Below are 6000 nucleotides of genomic sequence, written 5' to 3'. Positions count from 1 at the left end.
AAAGTTATATTTGTATCTTGGCTTACCCATCATTTAGCCCAGTACTTGGCACAGAGGGTGCACATTATCCGTTGCTTGTTGACATGAATAAAAGTAAATCCTACTCTCATCTGAAAATTTAGTGGGGTTGCTTCATTTTTATAGAAAGGTGGTCAACAAATTGCTTTGATCTCATGAGTGAACAATAACTTGTCTTCTCAAATAAAGATTGTCGTCCAGACTTTTCTTTTTCCCATTTGTAATATTATAAAAGTGTATTAACTTCCTATTTCTAGTACTTCAATTCCTAGTGGACAACCAGTCAGGCTTATCTTCCAGAAACACTTCTTTCATCATGTCTTCTCTTTGCTAAGAATCCTTTAAAATATCCCTATTAGGAAGGAGTAAACTGGGCCACTTTACATCCCTTGCAGTGCCTAGCATGGCATCTTGTACAGAGTTGCTCAATGGATGCTGATTAACAGGAAGATGCCAGCCTGAAGGTGATTCTAATAGTGGACTGCTGAGCTCTGCTTTTAGCCACATCTTGTTACATTCATGTATCAATGATGTGTTTGAATACATAGAATGTATGCTTATCAGATTTGCAAATGACCTGAGGCTGGAATGGATAGCAAATATATTAGATGACAGAATCAGAATCTGAAAACATCTTGACAAGCTTCCTCTAACAAGATGAAATTTAATAGGGATACAGGTAGTCCTACCTTAAAAGCAAAAAACCTTCCTGCTTAGCAACTGAATGTAGCAGATTCTCAGAAAAGGTCATCTGTAATAGGGTAGCCACATGTCAATGAAATCTTAGACTTATTTGGAGAACAGAAGGAGGAAGTTGAAGATCTCCCCTCTGGTATTGGTCAGACTCCATCTATTTATATACAATTTATGTACGGTTTGTAGACAATTATGGGTTCCACATTTTCAGAGATATATAGACAAATTGGAATGTAGTTAGATAATGTCAAAAGTTATTAAATCTATGCTGTTAAATGAGTACTTTTCTATGATAAGAGAAAACTCAGAGAATATATAGTTTAAAAAATAGTGGAAGTAACATCATGAGGAAAAGATATTTGTCTGGAGCTTCATGGTCTCAAAGGTTTGACTAGCATTAGTATCTAGAAGTTATAGGGAAAAAACTTTGGCTAACTCTAAGGGAAAAACTTTTAATAGTCAGCTCCTGATTAGGCCATAGCTTGCCCAGGAAAACATTGAGTTGTCCAGTTGCTTTTTAAAAGAGGAAAACTCCAATAAGAAAAAGCCTGTATGAAACTGACAATGAGATGCCACTATCCACCTATTAGAATGGCTACAGTCCAAACCACTGACAACACCACATGTTGGCAAGGATGTGGAGAAACAGGAACACTGATTGCTGCTGGGAATGCAAAATGGTGCAGCCACTTTGGAAGACAGTTTGGCAGTTTCTTACAAAACTAAAGATGTTTTTACTCTATGATCCAGCAACCATGCTCTTTGATATTTACCCAAAGGAGTTGAAAATTTAGGTCCACCGGAACTAGATACCTGAACTAGAATGTTTACAGTTGTCCTTCAACAGGTGACTGGATGAACAACCTGTGGTACATCCAAACTATGGCATATTATTCAGTGATAAACAGAAATCAGTTATCAAGCTATGAAAAGACATGGAGGAACCTTAAATGCATATTGCTAAATGAAAGAAGTAAATCTGAAAAAGGCTACCTACTGTGTAATTCCAACCATTGGACATTTTGGGAAGGCAAAACTATAGTGACGGTAAAAAGATCTGTGGTTGGCGGAGATTCAGGGGGAGGGAGGAAAGGATGAATAGGTGGAGCAGAGGGGATTTTTAGGGCACTGAAACGAATGTGCGTTATACCCTAACGGTGGATGCATGTCATTATGCATTTACACACAACCATAGAATGTACAACATCACAAGTGAACCCTAATTTAAACTAAGGACTTGGCAGATAATGAGGTGTCAATGCTGATTCACTGACAGTAAAAAATATACCATACTAATGCAAGATGTTAATAAGAGGGGAAACTGTGTGGGAATTGGGGGTGAGGGAGGGATATGGGAACTCCCTGTACTTGCTACTCAATTTTTCTCTAAACTTAAAACCTTTCTTTAAAAAAGGCTGCATAAGATAGTGATGGGGTAGGACAGAAGGACTGATATCCACTGGGCGGAGGTTTCTTCTGTAGTGTCTAGTAAGAGTTAACAGAGATTGCAGTGGAGGAAGAGGGCTGATTTCAGTATCACAGAAGCAGTACTGAGTATCAGGTCCAAAGGACATTTGTGAGATCAAAGACAGGTTTTGCAAGAGTCTGGAGGAGTGTATGAGTGTAAAGTAGAATGATTATTAAGACAATATGAGACTAAAGCCTTCAAGATGGAAATGGAAAGTGCAACAGGTTGTCATGGCTGCAGGACTCTGGTGTAGGCTAGCTGGTTCTAAGGCATAGAGTCTGGCTGCTTTTAAGTTTCCTGTCTCTGAAGGGATTCACAGTAAACTTGGGGACTAGTTTCTAGGAATGCCACATACATATATATGTGTATATGCACCCACATATATACACATAAGCAAATGTGTATATACACACATATATGCACATATACAGATGTTTATATATAAATACAGATGCACACAAATAGATAAGCGGGATAATTTTGCATACTGATAAGAGCCACTAAAAATATATGATGGAAAGTGACAGTGGCAGGGTGGAAGCAGGAGGTTAACCCCACTCAGTGTGCTCAGGCAAGGTTCTGTGGAAGAGACAATTGAGTTGATACTTGAAAGATGCAAATAAAGCAGCACTGAGCACAGCTGAAGAAAGAACGTGTCAAGCAATGGTACATATTTTTATATTTACTTGTTAATATCCTGTTAGTTCCCCTGCTTGTGAATGTGTGAGAGGGCAGGTGTGTATTAGGAGGGTAGTAAGGATGAAAGAAAGAAATCTCGAGGAAGCAAAGGAAGAAAGGTAAGTGCAGAAACCAAAACTATTTCAAGGATTGGACCCAAGAATTTTGCAGAGCGTTTTTAGAAAGACATAGGACTCTTGTATTTGCTAAGAATGAAATTAGACCATTTTTTTTCTTGCACTGGGTCTGATAAATAGTTTCCTAACTAATTGAAAAGTGTTATTACTTTGTCAACTTTAAAAAGATAAGCAAGAGTTGTGAGAATAATTCAGAATAAAAATGTCTTCTATTTAAAAATTTTTAAAAACGTGAAGGATTAAATTAGCTAGCACAAACTGGGCACCTCTCTGAGTGGAACATTAAGTTGTGGGTGTGACGATTTTCTGTTAACAGAGGCGACAGGAAGAGGGCATGGCTAGGATCTCTGTGAATATGGCCGAGCTATGCACACGTCAGAGGTCATGCTGTCTAAGTCCTGAGGAAGACAGGAAGTGATAACACACTTTTAGTCATGCAGGCTTTGCAAATATACATAGAGAGCTAGAACAGCTAAGCGAAGAGAAAAGTGAGGGAACAAGGAATAGGGGGAGAGAAAAGAGGGATCATAGGGTGTACAGTAGTGGAATAGGATAGGATGGACGAGAAAGATGAGAGACAGAAAAGACACAGATTCCCCTAACATGTGATTTTGGAAAGAATATTTAAACCATGAACTTGAGAGAGATTTTTGAATAAATTATGGCTTTATTAAGAGACTGATAAATGAAATTTACTAAGAGACTCACCTGATCTAGCATTGACCAGCACAGCGCTGCAGGTGTCTTATGTAATGTTGCCTTTAAGAAAGCGGAAGTATCACATGTCATGTTCTCTCCTCTTCCAACTCCATGACCCTTCTTTCCATGTTTCTTTTCTGTGGAAATGGCAGAAATTTATCAGGCTTGTGATGCTGCATCACAGATTTTGAATGGTCTATCCTTTTTTTTTTTTTGGATTTGGGAGCCCTCAAAATGCTTGCCCATGATAGTTCAAATATCTGAGGAGAGGGTTGCTGGGGCTTTGCAGTGTAGAAATGTTTAAATGGTATTGTCCATGATACACTATGTGGCTTTCATGATGCCTTCAGAGTTCTACAACTGCAACTTCTGTCCAACAACCTCTCACAATGTCATAAATCTAATTTAAAGTCCAGGAAACCCATTCAATGCAGTGAAATTAAGTAATAATTGAAGTGGATACTAGCTACTTCAGCACAAAAGGTTTTATTTTGGTGTATTTTTAGGGCTTGGTACAACACACTGATACAAAAATACTAAATCACCAGAAGAAAAAAGTCAGTAGTGTTGTAAAGGATATGAGAAGAGAGAAAAGAACAAAGGACTTTTCTCCAATCAAATGCAAATGCAAATGACCTGCAAGATTGTGAAAACAGTCTTTCTCCTGACAATGAACATTTTCATGCAGTGAAATCCGTTTTTGAGACTCATTAGCAAACGCTGTGATCTTGCTTTATTTTCTATAGTGTTTGGTTATTTCAAATTGATTAGGAGACCTCTGATGTGGGAGAGAGAATCACTGAACTACCCCAGGTATTTCTGTAATTGGTTCTCATGCTTAATTACAAACGTTTCAGCACAACCGATTTATTGTGGGCCAGATTTCCCCTGCCTTTCTACTGCTGTTCTTGCTGGTGCTGTTTTCTGTTTTCAGGGAGAGAAAGGAGAGAGAGAGAAGACAGATTAACCTTCTCCTATGCATGTTTTGGTTCTAAAAAAAGCAGATTAATGGATTGATGGATTCATGCAAAGTATCCTATTAATAGTAGTAGTTAAAAATGAAAGAAATGGAAACATGTATATATTAGTTTGTAGAGGGAGGTCATTCATTGCAAACTGTTACCAATCTCTTCTGGTCCTATTATTTCCATTAACTAGTGCTGGGAGCTGGAAGTTCAGCTCTCTCATCTCTCTCACCCTGCCATGATGCTGGCTGACCTTCATGTATTCAATCCACTTGCTCCTGAGCTCATCAGAAATAATGGACTAGAATAAAACAGAATATGACTCCATATAGTGCTATTCATCGTCCAGCAATCCTGAAGACCAGAGCAAGTGGCTAGTTGTGCCAGTGTTCCAGGCTGCAGATGGGGCACACATTGCATTCTCCATAGTCTCTCATCCACAGCCTCGGGCAATTCAGAGCCAAATAATGAGAGGTGAGACCCTGGTGATGGCAACAGCGTCATGCCTCCTGTCTCAGGAGGACCAGTGAAGATCCACACAAAGTTTGCAGTCCCAAAGGAAGATGGCAAGAATCTGTCTTTAATATCTTGTGACCAGAATAGGATTTAAGGAAAAGTGGGCATTTTTTTCAGACCATTCCTGCTGGACACTGCACATCACTGGGGGAGCTGCTACCTATTAAGAAGCTTCTCCTTACCAGTGCTATGCGTTATTATTGAAGCAAACCTTCAAATAAAGTGAATTTTTAAAATCCTGACTGCTAAAGAATAGGAGAGGTTAAATTTGGTCTAGTTTGATTCCCCATTGACAAAATTTACTGGATATTTAGGAAATTATAAAACAAACAAAGACTGGTACTGGGAGGGCTCTTTGAAATAATTTAGGCTAACTCAGTCATTATTCAGATAAGAGCGATTAAGAGAAGTCAAGTGACTTTTCTAGAGGTCTATTAGTGGCACAGCCGGGGGACCAGAATCTAGCTTTACTTCAGGTGTAGAACATGCCTGATAGAAAAAGCTTTTCTGTGTTCTGTGTATTTCCAACAACCAGCATCCTCCTTATGTCAGGAATTTTCTGTCCCTATAGAGTGATTTCATTTTGCTTTTGTTGTGACAGGAATTACTGATAATAATGTAGAGTATAATAAATTATAAGAAGTGACATTTTTTGGTTTTCAAAATTTATTTCAACATCTAATGAAACTGTTTGTGTTTGATTCCTGAACATTTGTGTACATAGAGAAAGCACTTTTCTTCTGTAGCAAAGATATCTGTTTTACAGTTCCTAATATTTACTATCAGTACTTCAGTAAATTTTTGTAAATCATTTTGAGGGTGA

This window comes from Hylobates moloch, unplaced genomic scaffold, assembly GCF_009828535.3.
Source record: "Hylobates moloch isolate HMO894 unplaced genomic scaffold, HMol_V3 SCAFFOLD_17, whole genome shotgun sequence".
NCBI classification, from domain to species: Eukaryota; Metazoa; Chordata; class Mammalia; order Primates; family Hylobatidae; genus Hylobates; species Hylobates moloch.
The sequence above is the reverse complement of the archived record's forward strand: the minus strand, read 5'-3'. Positions refer to the sequence as shown.